The sequence below is a fragment of the Salmo salar genome, chromosome ssa18 (assembly GCF_905237065.1).
Source record: "Salmo salar chromosome ssa18, Ssal_v3.1, whole genome shotgun sequence".
Classification (NCBI taxonomy): Eukaryota; Metazoa; Chordata; class Actinopteri; order Salmoniformes; family Salmonidae; genus Salmo; species Salmo salar.
In genome coordinates, this window is record NC_059459.1 from 5,300,176 (window position 1) to 5,324,396 (window position 24,221).

Here is a 24,221-nt window from a genome sequence, read left to right on the forward strand (position 1 = left end):
GGCTTCACAGGCAAGGATATTGCTGCCAGTAAGATTGCACCTAAATCAACCATTTATCGGATCATCAAGAACTTCAAGGAGAGCGGTTTAATTGTTGTGAAGAAGGCTTCAGGGCACCTAAGAAAGTCCAGCAAGCGCCAGGACCGTCTCCTAAAGTTGATTCAGCTGTGGGATCGGGGCACCACCAGTACAGAGCTTGCTCAGGAATGGCAGCAGGCAGGTGTGAGTGCATCTGCATGCACAGTAAAGCAAGGACTTTTGGAGGATGGCCTGGTGTCAAAAAGGGCAGCAAAGATGCCCCTTCTCTCCAGGAAAAACATCAGGGACAGACTGATATTCTGCAAAAGGTACAGGGATTGGACTGCTGAGGACTGATGAATCCCCTTTCCGATTGTTTGGGGCATCCGGAAAAAAGCTTGTCTGGAGAAGATAAGGTGAGCGCTATCATCAGTCCTCTGTCATGCCAACAGTAAAGCATCCTGAGACCATTCATGTGTGGGGTTGCTTCTCAGCCAAGGGAGTGGGCTCACTCACAATTTTGCCTAAGAACACAGCCATGAATAAAGAATGGTACCAACACATCCTCCGAGAGCAACTTCTCCCAACCATCCAGGAACAGTTTGGTGACAAACAATGCCTTTTCCAGCATGATGGAGCACCTTGCCATAAGGCAAAAGTGATAACTAAGTGGCTCGGGGAACAAAACATCGATATTTTGGGTCCATGGCCAGGAAACTCCTCAGACCTTAACCCCATTGAGAAATTGTGGTCAATCCTCAAGAGGTGGGTGGACAAACAAAAACCCACAAATTCTGACAAACTCCAAGCATTGATTATGCAAGAATGGGCTGCCATCAGTCAGGATGTGGCCCAGAAGTTAATTGACAGCATGCCAGGGCGGATTGCAGAGGTCTTGAAAAAGAAGGGTAAACACTGCAAATATTTACTCTTTGCATCAACTTCATGTAATTGTCAATAAAAGCCTTTGACACTTATGAAATGCTTGTAATTATACTTCAGTATTTCATAGTAACATCTGACAAAAATATCTAAAGACACATAAGCAGCAAACTTTATGGAAATGAATATTTGTGTCATTCTCATAACTTTTGGCCACGACTGTACTGAAGCAAAAAAAATATTTGACTTTCAATATAAAACGCGACCCCTGTCAATACACTGCTGGACTCACCTGCTCCCGCTTTTTCCCATTGTGCTATTTACAAACAAACACGTGACTGGCTCAGCTGTTCTGGGAAACTATGGTAAGCTTCATAATGTAAAATAATGTGACAGGTGAAATTATGAACCCGATCTGCTTCATATCCTAAAGTATTGCACAATTTGACTGCAGGTATTTACTTAAAAAGAAGCTACAAATATAAACATGTAATGAAAAACTTAAAATACATTTTTTAACGGTATTGAAAAACCATCCTGTGGCCATTTCCAAATACCCCGGTGTAGTGTATTAGCGACACCTAGTGGTGCAATACCAGGGGGGCACTGTGAGGCACATGAGGAACAGATGGACGCTATGCTTGGGGTATGCAGTTGGATGGGTTTGGAGTACATGTCAATGATTCCGTTGAGTCTGAGTCAAGTCGAGACATTACACCCGGTATATGGCATAAACAATATACCGCCCAATCCTAGAGACAGGGAAGATATGTCTATCCTCGGCATCAGATGAACAGATCCTCCCCATCTCTCACTCCACCAGCTGGTACTGAAGCATGAGTGAGTGAGGTCTTGCTGCTCACCAGGAGAAGAAGAAGAAACAGGGAAGATGTGCCTATCCTCAGCGTCAGATGAACACATCCTCCCCATCTGTCCCACCTCCAGCTAGCACCTACCATCCCTCACTACATACCATTCTCCACCCTCAAATACACCCCTCTCACAGTTGTCTCCCTCACTTGACATACTTCTGTACATTTTCATTAAGTTTAATGATTTTTAGATTTGGAGAGAGGTTGGTCACCAAATATATTACAAACTCAAAAGAGTTTATAGGGTAATCAAAGAAGGATTATTTCTGCCCTAACTCCCTATAGACAACATAAGCCTTGTCCTGAGACAGAAGAATGTTCATTACCAAAGTAATGCAGTTGCTAATCTTAACACAGTTATCTCCCTCACAAGACTTCAAATGGAACCCAGTCTTTGCGGCGTGACTCAAAGTTTATTCCAGTGTCTTCCTTTTAACAGTTGGCCACATTAATTTCTTTATTTTTAAATTTGACCTTTATTTAACTAGGCAAGTAAGTTAAGAACAAATTCTTATTTACAATGACAGCCTACCCCGGCCAAACCCGGACGATGCTGGGGCAATTGTGTGCCGCCCTATGGGACTTGCAATCACGGCCGGTTGTGATACAGCCTGGAATCGAACCAGGGTCTGTAGTGACACCTCTAGCACTGAGATGCAATGCCTTAGACCGCTGTGCCACTCAGGAGCCGAGAATGCACACACCATCCATCACCCACACTCCTGGCACCACATCTCCATTTTCATCTCTCTTCATAAATTCAATAACTTTGTAAATGGCTTTTGAGGAAAGTTTTTGCATCCTTCCCATCACTCACTCCTGGCTCATCTCTTTCTTTCTCCCTTCTTCCCTGTCTGTTGACAGCTGCAACCACTTTTTCATGACCGACTCCACATCCCTCTCAGACGCTCTAGATGTTATCGTATTCTTCCAGACTGCAGCTAATGAACAAGAGCACAAAATGTTGCAATGTCATTGTAATCACATTGCAGGAGGCTTTTTGTGTCGTGATGGGACATTTGTAAATATGATAAATCTTTACCAATCAAAAACTCCCTCACTCGAAGGGATGTGTCCATCTCTCCCTCCATCAGCTGGTACTGAAACAAACGTAAATTAGGTAATGCTGCCCACCAGGAGGAGGAGGAGAGCATCTAATGAATCCCTGGGTTTTCTTGTGGTGGTGTCTGCTGGGGCCAAGGTCTTGCATGGTCTTGAGACATCTGGTGGATTAGAGGTGGACAATGTACATATTACAGTTGTTTGGTAAAAAGTTCCTTGTTTGAAGGAAAGGTACATTTTCATGGTGATTTTTCATAATTCCAATAACGTAACTTAAAATATATTTCTAAAGGAACTGACTAATTAAATTTGGCTACTTACAGTATTAATATCACTTTTTAGCTTTTTCAAGTCGTTCTTGTATGCCAATTCCACCTGGGTGCACACACTTCATACCACTTGTGGTCCAATCACTGTAATAGTGATGTTCGGACACATAACACACAACAGACTCTGTGCAAAAGAAAAGCCACAACTCTAACCAAACGCGGATGTCGCACAGTTTGTCTGTGTTGTGGCCCTCCCTTCTTCTTCTTCTTCTGGTATATTGGCGATCACATAATTTAATGTGCATCCCGCTACCTACTGTGCGGGATGTAAACAGGATTCCCCAAAATGGAACAAACCCCCCCCCCCCCCCCAAAAAAAGTTACCGAACATATCAATAATAAACTAAACTTAATCAAACAACTTTTCATTTAAAAAATAAAACAGATCTGATCCTTACACAGGCTCAAGGGGAAACTGGGAGGGTGGGTCTTCCTGCGCCAGTACCCCTTACAAGTCTTCATGATCCCCACCACAATTGCAACACTGTCGTCCTTCTACACACCGTTCTTCAATATACTCTGTCCGTTTGCACACACTTGAAACATGGCCAAATCCTTTACAATTCTTACACTGTAATGGTTTGAGGACGAACGCTCTTACAGCGTATTTTACATAACCAAGCTTCACATGCGTAGGCATTTGCTCTTTATCAAAAAACAGGACCGACAGACTTTCTTATTTTTCTCCATTCACCCAGCAGGTCAGAGGCCGGTCACCAACTACACCAGGAATTGGCTTTTTTCTTCAGGTATTCAAAATAAACATCCGCCATCACCTCTGAGATGACTCCTTTGACAGGTGCTCTATTCTGAAGTTCAAAACACAAAACTTCTGTTGTCTGGATTCTTTTGAGGCTCACTGCAATCTTCCTGTTCTTCAGAAATACAATTAATCAAAATTAGACCACTCCTGGTCACTCTGACAGACTCCACTTTTCCCAGCTCATACTTCACCATTTTCAACACCTCAAACGGGTTTCCCACATATGCATCATTACTCAACAAAGGCATCCCAACAAAAAGCGATTCATTAACTTTCATACGCGCATTCTCCACACCAATTTGAGGCAATTTCCTTTTCGTTCCAGTTTTCACTACTGCTGTTGTCCATTCAGAACATTGGTCTTCACCAACTCTGCTCGACACGCTGCTTGATTCGAACTCAGCATCCACTTCCGCCATCTAGCCCCCCCCCCCCAAGCAGCGGCTTTCTTGTGGCCCTCCCATTTCTTCTTCTTCTTCTTCTTCTTCGAGGTTTATTGGCAGACTACACTCATAAGGTGTATTGCCACCACCTACTGTACCGAGCGCAGTGCACGCTGACACGGTCGCCAGGTGCACAGTGTTTCCTCCGACACATTGGTGCAGCTGGCTTCCGGGTTAAGTGGGAATTGTGTCAAGAAGCAGTGTGGCTTGGTTGGGTTGTGTTTTGGAGGACGCACGGCTCCCGAATTTTTCCTCTCCCGAGTCCGTGAATGAAACATGAAACAATGTGAATGAAACATCCAACATTTCAGTTGGATTTAAATGTCTATTCAGATCCCTACACAGGCTCAGGATCCTGAGAGGGGGAACCTATTAATTCAGTACTCCCTGTAACATTTTGGCGGTGAAGTCCTGGAGATCCAGAAATATATTTGCCATCTTCACAATGATGTCTAGCTTCTTTGATTTTTCATTAGTTTGGCTAGTCCAATTTATCACTTGAGCTATAAACGCAACAAAGTCCACCTTCTTCCCTGTTAGTGTGTCGGGATCCTTCTCCTGCATGATATTCACTACAGACTGTGGGACATCCACTACCATCTCATCTCTACTCAACAATTTTCACTGCCGCCACATAGGAAACCTGCTGGATAGCCCTGATCCTAACTACTGCGACCTCCTTCATCCTTACGTGGCACTCCCTGAACTTGGGAACGTGATTCCCATCACAATTACAGCAACATGCTTCATCTGACTCTTCAACTACTACACATGTATTCCTACCACAAACACTTGCCACGTGTCCAAACGTTTTACAATTGTAACACTGCAGCGGCTTCTGTACATAGGGTCTCACCGCATATCTCACATACCCAAGTTCTACATAAGTCGGAAGAACCACTTCATCAAATGACAGTAAAACCGATAGGCTTTGCGTCTTCTTCCCATCTATCATTCAAGCAACATGCATCTACCACTCCTGGAATGTCACCTTACTCTGAAAATCCTAGCTTTCCACATCATACATCGAGTAAAGCCACAGAGCTTTCTCGTCAATTCGGTCTTATCATCGGATAAAATTAGAGACTCAGAACTAGAAAATGGTATAACATAAACTGCAGTTGAGGAACAATGGGAAAGTAATTCTGCTTTGAAAGTTGATAAACATGTAACCCCACTTTTGATAAAATGGCCCTTGAACATTTTGGTACACCTACTGGAGAGCTCTTCTTTGTCTGCACCCATTCAGCATTGTTCACACCCTCTTAAGCCTTAAGCCTACATGATTCACAACCATCTCTTTAAGAATTCACGTGTGAGGCCATGTGCTAAACAGTAGTAGTAGTTTAGTAAACAATCAAAGCTTTTAAGAATACCATTTTTAAAAGTAGTAGCCTACAATAAGGTTAAACTCCAGATAAAAATACACTTTATCTAGTCCTTGGCCTATATCCTAATCTGACAGGTGCAGGTCATGGTGTTCTTCAAATTACTGTCTCTGGTAAACACACACTATATCAAATAAAATGAAAGTTTATTTGTCACATTCACAGGATACAGAAGGTGTAAACTAGGGGTGCAGAAACCAGTCGATCGCGATCTACTAGTCGATCGCAGAGTGCTTGCCAGTCGATCAAGAGATGATTATACATCTACTAAAATTCAGCCACACAAATCAATGCCTATAATCTCTTTCTGTTTTAACGTTCAACAGTCCTCCATTCACAGCAATGTCTGAAAAGTCACATGGTCCCTTCCCACTTATTGAAGTATGCTTAGTTAGTGCGGTCAGATGCCGCCCGCCAACTCCAAGTCGAGGTCACGGTGATGCCAGTATAACAGTCTTGTTTCCGTCCCTCTCCTCACCCCGAACCAGGGACCCTCTGCACACATAGACAACAGCCACCCTCGAAGCATCATTACCTATCGCTCCACAAAAGCCGCGGCCCTTGCAGAGCAAGGGGAACAACTACTTCAAGGTCTCAGAGCGAGTGACGTCACCGATTGAAACGCTATTAGCGCGCACCCCGCTAACCATTTCACACCGGTTACACCAGACGGGTAGCTAGCTGGCTAGCTTTGTAGCCAGATTCATTCTTAAGTTGTTCTTAAGTTGTGTGGTTGACAGCAGCAATAATGAGTGAAGAGAAGGATACAATAAAACTGAAAACGTATTATTTCCACAAGGAATGGGAGGAGGATTATTTTTTCGTCATGTCAAACTCAAAATGTGTGTACCTCATCTGTCATAATAGCATCGCTATCCCAAAGAAAGGTAACATAGAACAACATTTTTTTAAACCACACACAAAACCAAGGAAAGACATTTTCCAGCAAAGACTGAATTACGAAGAAGAAAGGTACAAGATCTAAAACATCAACTGGCAGCGCAGCAGTCAATTTTCACAAGGCCTGTGACCAAAGGGGAGGCGGCAACCATAGCATCTTATTGTGTGAGTCGCGTTCTTGCTAAGCATAAAAAGTTGTTCAAAGTTGGGGAGATGAACAAGGAAGCATTTATTGAGGCTGTAGACTCGCTGTTTGGGGATTTCTAAGAATAAGACTGAAATGATGGCTACCATCAATGACATTCAGTTGTTCAGAAATACGGTGACAAGAAGATGTGAGGGAATAGCGGAAAACCTCGAGGATCAACTGAAGAAGGATATTGACAACTGCGAGTGTTATTCCCTCCAGTTTGACGATTCCACAGATATGGTAGATGTTGCACACTTATGCATTTTCATCAGAATGGTATTTGACAACATTACAAAGGATGAACTACTAGCCATTTTGCCACTGACATACCAGGGGTGAAGATATTCAACTGCCCTTTTGTAAGCTTGTCTCCATTAATACCGATGGGGCACCCGCTATGGTAGGCCGCATTAGTGGGTTCGTTGAATTGTGCAAACATGATGATTATTTCCCGGACTTTCTTAGTTATCACTGCATAATTCATCAGCAAGCTTTGTGCAGTAAGATGTTAAACATGAAAGAGGTGATGGATGTTGCGTTGAAGATTGTGTGTTCTATTCAAGCAAGAAGCCTACAGTGGAGGCTATTTTAGAAGAGACTGAAGCAGAGCACACAGACCTGCTGCTGCACATGGATGTGCGGTGGCTGAGCCAAGGTACATTTTTAGGGAGATTTAGTGAGTTGTTGCCTGAAATCAAGGAGTTTCTCAAGGTCTCCAAACATGCAGAATATGTACAGCTAGAGGACACACAGTGGCTCCTGGATTATGCTTTTCTCACTGACCTAACTTAAATGCTTAATGAATTGAATGTAGAGGTGCAAGGAAAAGGCAAACATGTAATCGACATGATCAGTTCTGTGAACACTTTTAAATGCAAACTACAACTGCTCACAAGAAAGCTGCAACATAAGGACCTGCACTTCTTTCAACACATGCATTCAGAACTTGAACGTCAGGACAAGGATACAGCTTGACAGTGTACGTTACGTGCAGCAAGTCCAGAGCATTTTATCTGAGTTTGACAGTCGTTTCACTGACTTTGCATCACTTGAGCCTATTGCCACTTATATGTGCTTTCCGTTTGGCACAGACATAAATGTGGAAGTCATTGCCTCCAAAATGGGATCACATTTTCAGTTGGACACGACTATAGCAGAAACTGAAATTCACACCCTTCAAAATTACATTCAGCTGAAATCCAGGGCAACCACTGAGATGAAGGAAGAGTTCTGGGAACTACTGCTAGAGGAGAAGTATCCCAACATAAGAAGATGTGCTCTCAACTTATCAGCCCTTTTTGGATCAACCTACCTCTGTGAGTTTGCATTTTCTCACATGAAGATAATAAAGTACAGATCTGCTATGACTGATGACCACCTTGTGGCCTGCATGAGACTTGCAACAAGCTGCTACAGCCCTGACTATGAAAAACTACTTGCCTCCACCCAACGCCAAAAGTTACACTAGGTAGGAAATGATATTAGTTGCATTTATTTGTAGAAAACATGTATTTGGTCCACATTATATTTGGGTATCAAATAGGTATCATAGCGGCAGGTCCATACTCAGTGGTGTGTTGCGTTTCATACATTTGGTGGTTGGTTTAGATTTAGAGACTGGTTGATCTCATCAGACCGGCAAATGAAAAAGTAGATCTCACGTCAAAGAAGGATGGACACACCTGGTGTAAACGGTACAGTGAAATGGTTACTTGCATAGTAGCAATATCAAAAACAGAAAGTGTCTAGATAAAAATATTGTACAAATATTTTATAATTATTAGACGACGCTTACCCGACACATTTGTCTAAATTGATCGGTCATGTGAAGGAAATGCTATAACCACTCCCCAGCCACATCTAGCTAAGTGGATGGGTCACTATTGTCTAGACATGTACACATGTTCATGAAATACAATAGATGACCGTAATCACACCCAGACACACCTGGCTAACGTGATGGGTCATGCAATCATCTGGTGAAGTGGAGTCTTTTGTTTAGACATGTAGCTAGTTAGCTAGCTAGCCAGCCAAACAATGAACCGGCATAATCCCAATTCATACTACTACCAATACAAACATTGTCATAGCTGTAGTATGAATCTGTACCCTCAATGCCATTCTGAAGTGTAATACATTCACAGTGCGATTTCATCAGATTATTTATTTTTGTGTCAAATTAAGGAATTATTGTATTGATAATGCAAAAAATTCTGAACTTGTTTAGCATTATCTAGTCCAAATATGCATGATTCCACTATTTGTATCCGTTTGCATCGCTTTCAATAGGGGACTTTTATTTTGAAGCGAACCGCACATTAAACCATTGTGACTAATCCTTATGTTGGCTAGTTTTACATGGTCAGTTGCTTCCCGCAACTGAAGCAAACTCGGTATCCAACAGTTTCCACCCCCACTCGGTTTTATTTGAAGGATAGCAGCCTACACGAAAAAATAACGTGTAATATTGGTAGCAACAAACTGGATGTCACCGTGATAGTCTACTGCTCAATGGGCTACAAACCGGGGAAGTTACTACGGCAATAACGTCTACATTTTCATAATAAAATAAATAACAACTCTATCAAATCCCCTGCTCATAATTCTGCCAAATATTTGGTTGTCACTAATTACCACAGTACAAAGTCATAAACCCTGCTTATTTCTACAATGTATCTTCTTAAAATGTGATTTTAAACCTAACCTTAGCCACACTACTAACCTTATGCAAGCTGCCTCACTATCCTCAAATTGTTGTTGTCATGACTTTGCTCTATATAGCCCAGTTTTGACTTTGTGGCTGTGCTATCTAGCGGAAACCCAAATATAATGTGTTGAACAGGAAATGACAGTCTTTCGACAAAGCCAGATACTGTTCCCTCATTGGTTGCTCAGATAAAAGTCAACACGATCGAGTGTAGTTGTGTGGTTTGAAGAGTAAGGGTGGAGCTTATGATTGACAGACGATGCTCTTCCTACCTCTGTGGTGGGCATTCCGGGCATTCCGGCTCTTTTCAGTGAGCCGGCTCGTTTGGCTCAGCTCACCAAAAAGAGCCGGCTCTTTTGACTCCCAAACGGCTGTTTTAAAAAACATGTTTTGTATTTTTTGAAGTCAAACAGTTTGCGATAGTTTGACTATGATTGGTGTTAAAACAATTCTAATTAAATTATTTAATGAAATCATACTCTACTTTCACCACAATGTATTTAAAAATGCATTGGTTTGTTATGAAAAAGAGTGCTTATTAAACAATTGCATTTAAAGTATAACTTTTTAATGTATATAAACAAAGTGCATATAAATCTAAACATTCAAAACGAATACAATCTGAACAGCATAATAGAATATTGCACCATATCAAAGAAAAAGAAAAACAATTTGCAAAACTGCAGCATCCCACAAATTGAAATAAATGTAAAAAAAGGATGCTATCACACATGTGCATTTAAAGTATGACTTTTTTAATGTATATAAACAAAGTGCATATAAACATAACTATTCAAAACAAATCAAATCTGAACAACACAGTAATAGAATATTGCGCCATATCAAAGAAAAATAAATAACAATGTGCAAAACTGCAGCATCCCACTTAAAAGATCAAACTGGTCCCTCTTTTCTCTCTCTTCTTTATTGCCATGTTATAACCAGCAGCACACAGCAATGCTGACCCTATTTTGCTTTTATGAGAGATTTGCATTCAGAAATGCAAGCTGCCTCACTTTCGAGGAGCTAATGCGGTTTCTTCTCAGTAATTATTTGTCCCGTTTTCAAGAAGACCCTCTGGGGGAACGGATGTGGCCACTATGCAGAGTCTCCCTGTCATGACTTTAGTAAGCCCTGGGTAGACAGAGGCCTTGTTCTTCCACCAGCTCAGAGGATCTGCAGATCTTTGGAGGAGGTCTCCTCCAAATAGGATCGGACCTCCATTATGGCATCTGCTGAGGGATTTCTTTGCGCTGCATCCCCAGTTGCTCTCTCGTCAAACAGCATCCAAACAGCAGACGTTTGTGGCACTACTGCTGGTGCTTCTGTTCCATCTGATCCCTCTTCTTCCTGTTGCCCTGGTGCCTGAGCCAGCTGACTGCTGGGGCTGTCCCTCCCTGCTGCTGAGGTTATTCTTTGAAGAGCCTCATCAATTGCTCTGGCATCACTGAAGGCTAACTTCTTAAACCTGGGGTCAAGTGGGGCTGCAGGTAGCCTAGTGGTTAGAGCGTTGGGCCGTTCTGCCCCTGAACAAGACAGTTAACCCACTGTTCCTAAGTCGTCATTGTAAAAAAGAATGTGTTCTTAACTGACTTGCCTAGTTAAATAAAGGTAAAACAGTTAAAAAAATGTTTTTATATTATATTCCATTCTGTGGAACTTTCTGTCCATTGATGAACATAGGGTGTCCACCAACTCTATCACATGTCCTGTGGTTACATTTGCTTCTCTCTGGCGGCTGGCTGTGATTCGCTGCAGACCCTTACACAGGGATATCATTTTTTAGGCTGTCACATAGCTGAAAAGAGAGAACAGTAACTTAGTTCAGGTTCATGTTTTGTCCACTGATACTACATTCTCATCTACTGCTCATATACATATATAATACTGGATTAAATAATGATGTAGTAATAACTACTTACTGTACCTCTCTCCACTGATCTCCACAGTGACCTACTCAAAGGGTTCCAGGACTCTGCACATCTCCTCCACCACCTCCCATTCCTCTTGGGTCAGAGCATCAACAGGTGCATTGACAATGGCCAGGGTATAGATGATGGCATCCTTTGACTCAAGAAACTTCTTCAACATATAAAATGTTGAATTCCACCTTGTAGTGCAGTCTTATTTAGTCCTCAGTTCAGGAATCCCTATCTGGCGTTGTGTAGACTTTAGTTTTTCAGCACCTACTGTGCTCCTGTGGAAGTATTCCACATCTGCTTTCACTTTGTCCACAGTGGGCTTCATCACCTTCAGAGCATCTCTTACAATCAGGTTGATTGGTTATGTTAGCTGCATAGTCGCTAACACAACAGACCACATTTCCATCTACTTGCCATTCTCTGGCCACTCTCAACAGTTCCTCTGCCATGTTCTCTGAGGTGTGCCTGTCGCTGAACTCAAAGCAGTTCAGAAGACAGCTAGACATCGAAAAATCTTCAATGAAATGACATGTAACCAACATGTAAGAAGTGGTTACCCTTGATGTCCAGCAGTCAGTGGTAAGGCAAACTGCAGTAGCTTTTCGGACTCTTTTCTGCACTGAAGCCTGTGTGCTCTCATACAGTTGTGGAATAAGTGATTTTGAAAGGGTTTTCCTGCTTGGAATTGTGTACATAAGCATGTGAAAAAGGTAATTCAAATAACCAAATTCAACCTAGCTAAATTCCGATTTATGCGACATCGTTTGACTACATAGGTAGCAAAACTGTACTTCAAATCTATGATACTCCCCCACTTAACATACTGCTTGACTAGTTGGGCCCAAGCTTGCTGTACAACATTAAAACCTATTCAGTCTGTCTACAAACAGGCTCTCAAAGTGCCTGATAGGAAGCCCAATAGCCATCATCACTGTTACATCCTCAGAAAGCATGAGCTCCTGAGTTGGGAAAATCTTGTGCAATACACCAACGCATGTCTTGTATTCAAGATCTTAAATGGCCTGGCTCCCCTCCACTCAGTATTTTTGTTAAACAGAAAACCCAAACATATGGCAGCAGATCCACAAGGTCTGCCATGAGAGGTGACTGTATAGTTCCCTTAAGGAAAAGCACCTTTAGTAAATCTGCTTTCTCTGTGAGAGCTTCCCATGTCTGGAATACACTGCCATCAGACACACAACTCCACCACCTATCACACTTTCACAAAAAACATGAATACATGGCTAAAGGTCAATCAGATTTGTGAACATAATCCCTAGCTGTGCATTGCCGCGTTCCATGTTGTCTGTTGTCTGTAGCTTGTGAGGTGTGGAAACACATTGTTGCTTTTATGGATTTTGTCTTGTTGCTTTTTGTTCTACGTTGCTCTGTCTGTATGCTACGTCTTGCTTGTCCTATGTTGCTCTGCGTGTGCTCACTGCTCAATGATTGTCTATATTGTAATTGTTTTTAATAACCTGCCCAGGGACTGAGGTTGAAAATTAGCCGGCTGGCTAAAACCGGTACTTTTACTGAAACGTTGATTAGTGTGCACTGTCCCTGTAAAAATAAAATAAACTCAAACTCAAACATTGGATTTAGACTATTGCTATAATTTCTAAAACCTCTGTCCTCCACGATCGAAAATGGCTGGAAATCGGTGGCAATCATTTTAGCCAATGTAATATCAATTCGGCCTTGTTGTTCTACAGATATAGACTTTGGCATAAACTGGTCCATAGAAGACTGCATTGCTGTGGGTCGCGGAGTAGTCCTACTTGACTGAGTGGATACATCGCCATGTGTGGAGTTGCTGGCTCCACCACTATCACTAGCAGACCCGCTAGTTTCTCGATGCTCCACTACAGCTAGCTTCACAGTTGGGTGCACAGTTCGCATATGCCGGTATAGGTTGTGCGTAGAACTGGCTTTATATGAGATTTTGTTTGGGCAAATTCTACACTGTGCTCTAGCATTGTCTACATTATTAAAATGCATCCAAATGCTACTGTGCTTCCGACTAATTTTCCAGCTGTTGTTTTCACAGCTGTCCTTCCTCTCTCTCCTCGGCTGCTAAGTGTGTGACTGTGAGTGAGTTGGCTCGGCCCTCCCTCACACATCTTTGGTTCATTGGTTGACACTGCGTGTCTGATTGACAGAAACAACAGGTGAGGCTGTTAGTCTGAGCAGACAGTTAGAACGAGTGTGTGCGCTTGAGCATTTAGGCCTATATGATTTTATTTATTTTATTTTATTTGAATTAGTTCATTCTATTCATTTAAATATTTTGTTTATTCATATCTTAATTTTGTCATGTTTTTATAAATAGATTAGGCTCTTCTGATATGCAGTACAACATTTATTTTTTTTAAATGCATGAAATGAAATGTATGAAATGTCTGCATTCACTATTGTAAGTTGCTCTGGGTAAGAGCGTCTGCTAAATGACTAAAATGTAAATGTAAATATGCGAGCCGGCTTCCAACGTTCACCTACAAGAGCCAGCTCTTAGAGCTGACTAGTTCGCGAATGACCCATCACTACTCTGTGGCTGTGCTCTCCTCTTAATGAAAAGCTCTGCTCTCCAATTTAAGAGGCACATCACAGCATTGAAACACTGACTCTATGGAAATGCTCACTGCACTTTCACATAATCATTGGCATTTCCTAAAACATTGGAAATGCCTAATACAAGCATTGCGACTTTGACATTCGAGGTGTGTTTGTTATTTGTAGATTGACCAAGCCCATTACTTGCACTAAGTTTTCAATATAGGATGTGTGGATTCTATAGTTGAATTTTGAATATTTTTTTTCTCCATGTATACTGTATTTAGGCCCATGTTGCCTATATATCTTTTAATGCGGTCATCTCGGTTGTCATTTGAAGCTTAATTTTATCCTTCCCTTGTTTGGCAACTTTGTATTCATAATCAACTTCAACTTATTGGCTGTCACAGTCAGACAGAATGCTTGATTCTATCTTTAGCGGAGATTTTCTGTGACTAAAGTGATGCGGAAGGGGAAAGAAGCATCTAACGATGCACTTTGGCTGCTCCATGAGTAGTCTGGATCACTCATAGATGTGCAAAGATTTTTAAGAGCTACATTACTGTAAGGCTCTGGGAAACACCTTGGCTATTAACGATACATTGTATGAAGGTTCTAACAATGTCCTTAATGCTGGGAAACGAGGCTCTGAATAGCCAAATGTAACTCCATGGTTGTACTGGTGTATAATAGTGAGAAAGTGAAAAATAGACTATTTTAACTACATGGGGCAGAGAGGAGCACAGTAGGTAGCAACAGGGAATACAGACAGAAGTGTGTATGTGTGTGGTAGCAGGTAGCTGCATCTATCTTATGTTTTATGTTTTGGGCCAGATGCCCATAAATTGCATTACACTACCATGTGGTTTGCATCAACTGTTTATTATGATCGATCACATGTTAATCAGAAGTGAATCAATTGATTACTCTGGGAGGGGAGTGATAGTACAGAGAGCTCTACAGTTCACTTTAAAACACTTTCAACATGATTTACTGCATTTTAAGGTATCTTAAAACATCATGTAACCATTGGTGAGAAATTCCACATCTGGTTTCTATTCTATTCAATTCTATTCCGTTACCATTGTCTTACATCAGATAGCGAGACAAACCATCTGCAACCGTCAGTTGAGGGACAAGTGTCTCATAGGAGTGACGCCACCTGTTGGAAGACATTGTTTGATTACTGTATAGTAAGTTCATCTTTACAAAAGGAGTAAATGTAGGAAGTGCTTTCAATTTACATTTACATTTACAATTTTGTCATTTAGCAGACGCTCTTATCCAGAGCAACTTAGAGTAAGTAGTGAGTGTCATCCTGCAATTTCAATGTCATCCTGCACAACAAACGTGAAGTTTGCAGAACTGTTACACCAGCCACATTTGACAAAGTGGTAACACATTACATTAAGTTACAGTGTTCAGTGCATGCCAAATAGTGAGCAAAATTGTACCTGCAGTTATTAGGACTTTATAAATGCACTTACACATGGTTATAACATGAACCCTTAAGTATCATCATGCAACCTTACAAAAAAATCTGATTGTCATTTTGCTTACTTTTTTCATTATTTTCAGTGTTCTATTCCTGAAGTTCACAGCTCAGCACTGAGCTGGCTGCCAATTGTGACGTCATCAACTAGAGCAAACAGGGAGAATGGAAGGGACGGAGATGTGTTAAATACATTCAATTTGCTAATTTATTAAAACAAATAATAATAAAATATCACATTTACAAGTATTCAGACCCTTAACTTGCTCTGACAACTGTGGGACCTTATATAGACAGGTGTGTGCCTTTCCAAATCATGTCATATCAGTTGAATTTACCACAGGTGGAGAAGCATCTCAAGGATGATCAATGGAAACAGGATGCGCCTGAGCTGAATTTCGAGTCTGATAGCTAAGGGTCTGAATACTTATGTAAATGAGGTATTTCTGTTTTTAATTGTACATTTTTGTGCAAACATTCTAAATAAATGTTTTCGCTTTGTCATTATGGAGTATTGTGGGTAGATTAAAGATGGAAAAGTGTATTTAATCCATTTTAGAATAGGGCTTCCTGTGTTGTGCTTTTGTATCATGTTTGTTTGAGATGCAATGATCGCATTAGCTCCTGCTAATACACAGTTGTTTCCATGCTACAGACAAATCTACAGCCATCATTTTTCGAATGAGGCTGTAACCTAACAAAATGTGGAAAAAATCAAGAGGTCTGAATACTTTCCGAAGACTACTCTCTAAAGAGAATTAAGGGAATGTTAAGACCCCATTGGCAAAAATGCCTGTTACATGTTAAGTACACACTGTGACAATGGTTACCTCATAGAAAGAAAATAAAAACCTGGGCCTACTTGACCTCTGACCAATTACCCCCATAGGGCCCTCTTGACCTGAAAATAACATAAAGGCCAGCCTGGAGTCCCATCTAATGAACTCAAAACGTCCTCTGTGTCTGCATAGTCTCTATGAGCCTCAGTGGTGCTTTCCTAACTCTACCAGTCCCTGACCTGACAGGCCTAACCCAGCTATCATTACGGTTATCATGTTAAACTACAACCACCATAGATAGGTCACTGTCCACAGTCGAGGGATAGCCAAGGTCAAGGGCTCTGCGACTGTGGCCCAGCGTCATCTTCAGAACGCCTTTCCTCATCAGAGGGTTGTGACCTTTCTTCTCTAAAGGTCAGCTCTGACACACTTGTGTCACCAATGGCATCCTCAGAATGTGGTGTGTTCTGAGGGTTCTGACTGTGAATTTCCAGAGGTCAGCTCTGATACCCACAAACTAGTCCTCTCGCTCATGTCCATGTCTGCTATGTTATTCACAGATGAGGCCTCTGTCTTCTCACTCTGATCCTCTCTGTCTCCCATATCAGCTAAGGCAGCATCAGGGAAAGGCAATAAGTTCACTGATATTATCAGACTGCAGTGGACTGTGTTTTTTGGGCCCGTCAACGTGTTCCATATCTTGAAGGTGTGGATCTTATTGTTTTTCTCTGCCACGATGTAGAGGTTGTCCTCCCTTCGATCAGCCAGCTTCCTTTTTCCACATTCACACTTATTTGCCAGCTGCACCCAGTCACCAACTTCCACAGGAGCTCCTCTGATCTTCCTGTTGTACAGGTCTGCATGTCTCTTCAGCTGTTTGCTCACCGACACATGAAACGTCTCCATGGCCTCTCTCAGGTTTCTCGACAGGGACTTGACATACTTGTCGTAGTCTACAACCTCTGAGTCATGCAGCACTGCTCCAAACATCATGTCAATGGGCAGATGTGGTTGTACTCCCAAACATCAACTCGAAAGGGGCGTGGCCTGTTTCATGGACTGTACAGTTGTAAGCAAAGGTCAACGACTCCAGCTTCTGAGGCCATCTGTATTTCGTTCTGGCAGCTAAAGCTCGGATCATATTTCCCAGCGTTCTGTTGAACCTATCGACTGCTCTGTTGCCCATAGGGTGGTATGGGGTCGTGTGCAACTTCTGGACTCAAGCAACACTCAACAACTCAGCAATCAGGTTACTTTCGAAGTTGGCACCTTGGTCAGAATGGATACGATGAGGAAGGAAAACCACACACACAGAATATGTTTTTCCACAGCTGATGAGCCACTGCTTTAGCAGATTGATTCGAACACAGGAAGGCACGGGCCATCTTGGTAAAATGGTCGGTGACAACCAGGATGTCCATGCTGGTCATTTTTTTTTTTTTTTTTTTTTTCATCTATGAACGTTTGAACATCTTGAAGTGTAGTATCTGTGAACTACATCGGTTTATATTAGCTACTATGCTGTTACTAAGCAGTAATGTATTACAGCAGTGTTATGTTACTACACCTAATAGGAAATGCACATGCGCAAAACTGTACTCCCATCTCCTGCCTGGTCATTTTGCCACAACACAAATATTACACTGGCGACGAGGTGATTAAGCTTCTAAAACGGACATTGCTTGAAGGGAAGAATGTTGCATGAGTAATGAAACTCAAAATAATTATGGAAATCGTCAGTTTTTTTTTCGCCAGCAGAAAAGGCTAAGCACTGCTAGTAGGTACAGTGTTCAGGAGCTGCCAAGTAGCAAGCCTATTGGAGTACAAAATAGCGACACTGCCCTCTTGTGATTAAATTAAAAACTGTCATTGAACCCATTGAAATTATGCGATCTCAGTGGAAAAATATTGTAAAAGAGAAAAAGAAAAAAAAAGGAAGAGGAAATGTGACACAGTTATTACAAATGAGTGCAGTGAATGAGTGCAATGAATTAAGTAATTGCAGAAACTTCTGAAATGAAGTGAAGAATTAAATGAAAATTCAAAAAATTAAGGAATACAAGGAATAAGGAAACTGAACATTTAACTGTGAAAATGGCAACCAGGCGGTCGAGTACCAGAGTTTGAGGCTACAAAAGAGGATTTTGATTCCTATTTAGAGCGTTTTTTAGCGTTGGCTGGCTGCAAATGAAATCAAAGATGAAAAGAAAGCAGACGTATTTCTCAGTGTTTTGGGTCCAACTGAGTATGGATTGCTGAAAGGTCTCATTGAACCAATAAAAGCAGTGGAGTTGACCTATGCAGAACTGACTGAAACTCTTTCAAAGCATTTCAAGCCTAAGCAAATTCTCATTGCAGAACGTTTGCGATTTTAACAATGTCACCAGAGTCAAGGGGGTACCGTGGCTGACTACATCCTTGCATTGAAAAGGCTGGCAAGTGCATGTGAGTTTGCACTATTTCTTGATGACGCTCTCCGAGACAAGTATATATGTGGTCTCACAGGTCAAGCATATCACAGAAGGCTTCTGTCAGAGAAGGACCTAACCTTTAACCTGTTAGGGACAGACGTTCCGCTAGCGGAAGGCCTCATCAATATCCAATGGTAGAGCGTGGCGCGAAATACAAATACCTTAAAAATGCTATAACTTCAATTTCTCAAACATATGACTATTTTACACCATTTTAAAGACAAGACTCTCGCTAATCTAACCACATTGTCCGATTTCAAAAAGGCTTTACAGCGAAAGCAAAACATTAGATTATGTCAGGAGAGTACCCTGCCAAAAATAATCACACAGCCATTTTCAAAGCAAGCATATATGTCACAAAAACCAAAACCACAGCTAAATGCAGCACTAACCTTTGATGATCTTCATCAGATGACACTCCTAGGACATTATGTTATACAATACATGCATGTTTTGTTCAATCAAGTTCATATTTATATCAAAAAACAGCTTTTTACGTTAGCATGTGATGTTCAGAACTAGCATACCCACCGAAAACTTCCGGTGAATTTACTACATTACTCATGATAAACGTTTACAAAAAACATAACAATTATTTTAAGAATTATAGATACAGAACTCCTTTATGCAATCGCGGTGTCAGATTTTAAAATAGCTTTTCGGCGAAAGCACATTTTGCAATATTCTGAGTAGATAGCTCAGCCATCACAGGCTAGCTAATTTGACACCCACCAAGTTTGGTGCTCACTAAACTCAGAATTACTATAAGAAAAATTGGATTACCTTTCCTGTTCTTCATCAGAATGCACTCCCAGGACTTCTACTTCAACAACAAATGTTGTTTTGGTTCGAAATAATCCATAGTTATATTGAAATAGCTCCGTTTTGTTCATGCGTTGAGGTCACTATCCGAAGGGTGACGCGCGGGCGCATTTCGTGACAATTTTTTTTCAAAATATTCCATTACCGTACTTTGAAGCATGTCAAACGCTGTTTAAAATCAACCGGGTGACGTTATATTCATTCATAGACTGAAAGAAAAACATGGAGTCGTCTCGTGCACGCGCACTCCAGTGTCATTGTTCCCTGCCTGACCACTCACAAAAACTCCTGCTGTTTTTCGCCCAGAGACTGCAGAGACGTCATTCCACTTTCTGGCGCCTTCTGAGAGCCAATGTAAGCCTTAGAAAATGTCGCGTTACAGCAGAGATGCTGTATTTTTGATAGAGATGCCCTAGAAGGAGAACAAATTGTCAGACAGGGCACTTCCTGTATGGAATCTCTTCAGGTTTTGGCCTGCCATATGAGTTCTGTTATACTCACAGACACCATTCAAACAGTTTTAGAAACGTTAGAGTGTTTGCTATCCAAATCTACTAATTATATGCATATTCTAGTTTCTGGGCAGGAGTAGTAACCAGATTAAATCGGGTACATTTTTTATCCGGCCGTGATATCGCACTTGGACTCAAGCTTGCCGACAGGGATTCTATTGAGCTATGGGGACATGCAGAACATCAGAAAGGTGTTCACAAGGGCAGTGACAGACGTGGAGGAAAAGGCTCACAAAAGCCACACTTTTCTCAGTCCCGTCCTCAAGATTACACAAGAACAAAGCAGCCCACATCACAAAAATAAGTTGCTACAGATGTGGGGGAGATAACCATCAGCACAGTGAATGTCGATTCCAAACTGAAAAGTGCCACAATTGTGGAAAGGTTGGACATTTACAGAGAGTGTAACGCTCCAAAATGCACAGCAAGAGTGCGCAAAGTGTCAGACGCAGCACAAGAAGAGGAAGGTACAACTGAAACAGTATTGGAACTGTTCACAGTGTACACAGCTCAACAACAAAAAGATGGAATCTATGTCAGCATGGAGTTAGCGAGAAAACCAGTAAAAATGCAGCTGGACACCGGAGCGTCTGTATCTCTTGTTCCAGAGAGACTCTACAAAGAAAAACTGAGAGTGTCCTCTTCAGCCAGCATCCATCCGCCTTTCTTCATACACTGGTGACGCTATCCTGTGTTAGGGCAGATCCAGGTACCAGTCCGGTATGAGGGGACGCTACCGCTTGTCATTGTTAAAGGAGAAAAATCAGCCTTGCTAGGCAGAATCTGGCTACAAAAGATCAAGTTATCCTGGGGAGAACTCTTCAGTCTGAGAAATGACAAACCAGTGAGTCAGGCTACACTCACTAACATACTGGAGAAGCAGAATATTTTTTTGAAAGATGGCTACGGCAAAATACAAGACAGCAAAAGTCAGAGTGCAAGAAGGAACCAAGCCTATCTTTCACAAACCACGTCCAGTTCCATATGCTCTTAAGGAAGCAGTAGATAAGGAACTGGACCGCCTACAGAAGAATAACATCATCACGAAAGTAGAGAGGAGCGACTGGACCGCTCCGATCGTTGTAGTCCCAAAGAAAGACGACCGTCAGAATGTACGGAGACTACAAGGTCACAGTAAATTGCTGCATACTACCAGAGGAATATCCACTACCAAATGCTGAAGATCTGTTTGCCACTCTAGCTGGTGGGAAGGTTTTCAGTAAGCTGGACCTGTCATTCGCTTATCAGTAACTGAAGCTGGATCCAGAGTCAGAACAGTATCTGACCATCAAATCACACAAGGGGTTATTTAGATTCAATCGCTTGGCCTATGGAATCTCGGCAGCTCCATCGATATTCCAACACACAATGGATCAGATCTTGGATCTTATTATGCTCAAATTGCGAAGGAAGCCCTGAGCATAATATTTGAAGTTTCACAAATACCTCTACGGAAGGAAGATCCAACTGCTGACAGATCACAAGCCTCTGTTGGCCATCCTTGGACCAAAATCAGCCATAGCAACCCTTGCTGCACTTCGAATGCAACGTTGGGCTCTGATATTGCTAGCCTACGACTACGAGTTCAAGTACAGACGATCCAGTGATTACGCAAATGCAGCTGCACTACCAAGACTACCATGCAATAGTGACTCCGACAGTGAAGATGATAGAGCAGTCTTCCAGATCTCTCTCATTGACGAACTGCCCATATCTACTTCAGACATGGCAGAGGAAACAAGGAAAGACCCAGTGCTTTCCAAAGTCTTGGACTTAACATTATGGATGATAACCTTCATCCATTCATTGACAAGAAAGACCAATTGTCTACTGATCAAGGATGTGTTCAGTGGGGATCAAGGATGGTGGTACCTCACAAATTCCAGAGGAGACTGCTGTCTGACCTGCATGAGGGACATCCAGGGATCACTCGAATGAAAGCACTCTCCTGCAGTTATCTGTGGTGGCCTGAACTGGATCAGGACATTCAACAGCATGTAGGCCACTGCTCACCTTGTAAAGCTGTTCGCAACAAGCCTGCTGCTACACCTTTTCATCCATGGTCCTGGGCTACTACACCATGGGAACGCATCCATGTGGATTATGCCGAGATTGACAAGCAACATTTCCTTGTTGTCGTCGATGTCCATTCCAAGTGGATGGAAGTGTTCCCTACTCAACTGACCACAGCTGAGAAGACCATCAATCTTCTCAGACACCTGTTCGCATCCTTGGACTAGTCAAGGAGCTCGTATCGGACAATGGCTCTCCTTTCACGTCAAACGATTTTGAAATGTTTCTCAAGAACAACGGAGTAAGGCACATCCTGTCACCACCTTGCCATCCGGCATCAAACGGAGCAGCGGAGAGAGCCATGCAAACCTTTAAGAAGACCTGGACTAGACTTGAGGTTATATTAGCTACTATGCTGTTATGGCAGGGTAGCCTAGTGGTAAGTGCATTGGCCTACTAACCGAAAGGTTGCAAGTTCAAATCCCTGAGCTGACAATAAGAATTTGTTCTTAACTGACTTGCCTTGTTAAATAAAGGTAAAATTAAAAAAATACTAAGCAGTAATGTATTATGGCAGTGTTATTTTACTACACCTAATAGGAAATGCACATGCACACTATTGGGCCGGGGCTATAGAGCAGGAGAGGTTTTGACTAAACAAAACGAACTGTACTCCTGTCTCCTGCCTGATCTTTTCTCCACAACACAAATACGATCTGGCCTTAATGGCAATGTACTCTTATAATCTCCACCTGGCACAGCCAGAAGATGACTGGCCACCCTTCAGAGCCTGATTCCTCTCTAAGTTTCATCTTTGGTTCCTGCCTTTCTAGGGAGTTTTTTCTATTGATTGATTGATTGATTGTTTGAGGAGTCTCCAGCGGACCAGAAGTCCACACACACCATCTCGAGGGGCTCAGCCATGCTGAGTCAAGGCACCAGTGTAACAGATGTGATCGTACTTCATAACTGTCACGCCCTGACCTTAGAGAGCCGTTTTATTTCTCTTTTGGTTAGGTCAGGGTGTGATGTGGGGTGGGCATTCTATGTTATCTATTTCTTTGTGTTGGCCGAGTAGGCTTCCCAATCAGAGGCAGCTGTCTATCGTTGTCTATGTTTGGGAATCATACTTAGGCAGTCTTTTCCCACCTGTGTTTTGTGGGTAGTTGTTTTCTGTTTTGTTATTCTGTACCTGACAGAACTGTGCGCTTTCATTTTTCCCTTATGTTATTTTGTTTGAGTGTTTTTTGATAATAAAAATCATGAATACTTACCACGCTGCGCTTTGGTCCACTCCTTCCGACGAAACCCGTTACAGTAACTCTCCTGTGTTGTGTAATAAAGAAAGAATGTCTAGCCAGCCATCCCAGTTGATCGGTTTTTATTCCTGACAATGGACACAAGGAAACACATTAGAGCAAATCAAATAAAATGTTATTGGTCACATACACGTGTTTAGCAGATGTTATTGCGGGTGTAGCAAAATGCTTGTGTTTCTAGCTCCAACAGTGCAGTAATATCTAACAATTTCTCAACAATACACACAAATCTAAAGTAAAGGAATGGAATGAAGAATATGTAAATATTTGGATGAGCAATGTCAGAGTGGCATAGACTAAGATACAGTATGTGTTGGGCAGACCGCACCACCCTCTGGAGAGCCCCAAAATAGTGAAAAGTTGCCTAGGAGCTAGAAACACGGCTGCCTTATCTGTCGGTGCCATTTAAGTTACACCCCGCCATTTTTGTGCCGTACAGAAGTCTGTTGATGGCTGTAGATTTGTCTGTAGCATGGAAACAACTGTGTATTAGCAGGAGCTAATGCGACCATTGCATCTCAAACAAACACGATACAAAAGCACATCCTGTGTAGAAACATCTCAAGGATGGTCAATGGAAATAGGATGCACCTGAGCTCAATTTTGAGTCAATAGCAAAAGGTTAGAATATTTATATAAATAAGGTATTTCTGTTTTATATTTTTAATACATTTGCAAAAAAATAAAAATTAACAGTTTTTTGCTTCGTCATTATGGGGTATTGTGTGTAGATTGATAAGGGATAAAAAAGTATTTAAAACCTGTTTGGGACAGGGGGCAGTATTTT

The 24,221-nt window shown here is 41.9% G+C and overlaps 1 long non-coding RNA gene across 1 annotated transcript; it reads right to left on the reverse strand.

The window, feature by feature from the left end:
• Nucleotides 1-363: 363 nt before the first annotated feature.
• Nucleotides 364-9,659, reverse strand: LOC106576866 (uncharacterized). Its single transcript, XR_001322021.2, has 3 exons — nt 9,570-9,659; nt 2,815-2,995; nt 364-2,713 (listed from the first exon to the last, which is right to left on the reverse strand). It is a non-coding gene; the product is annotated as an uncharacterized lncRNA (long non-coding RNA).
• Nucleotides 9,660-24,221: the final 14,562 nt, after the last annotated feature.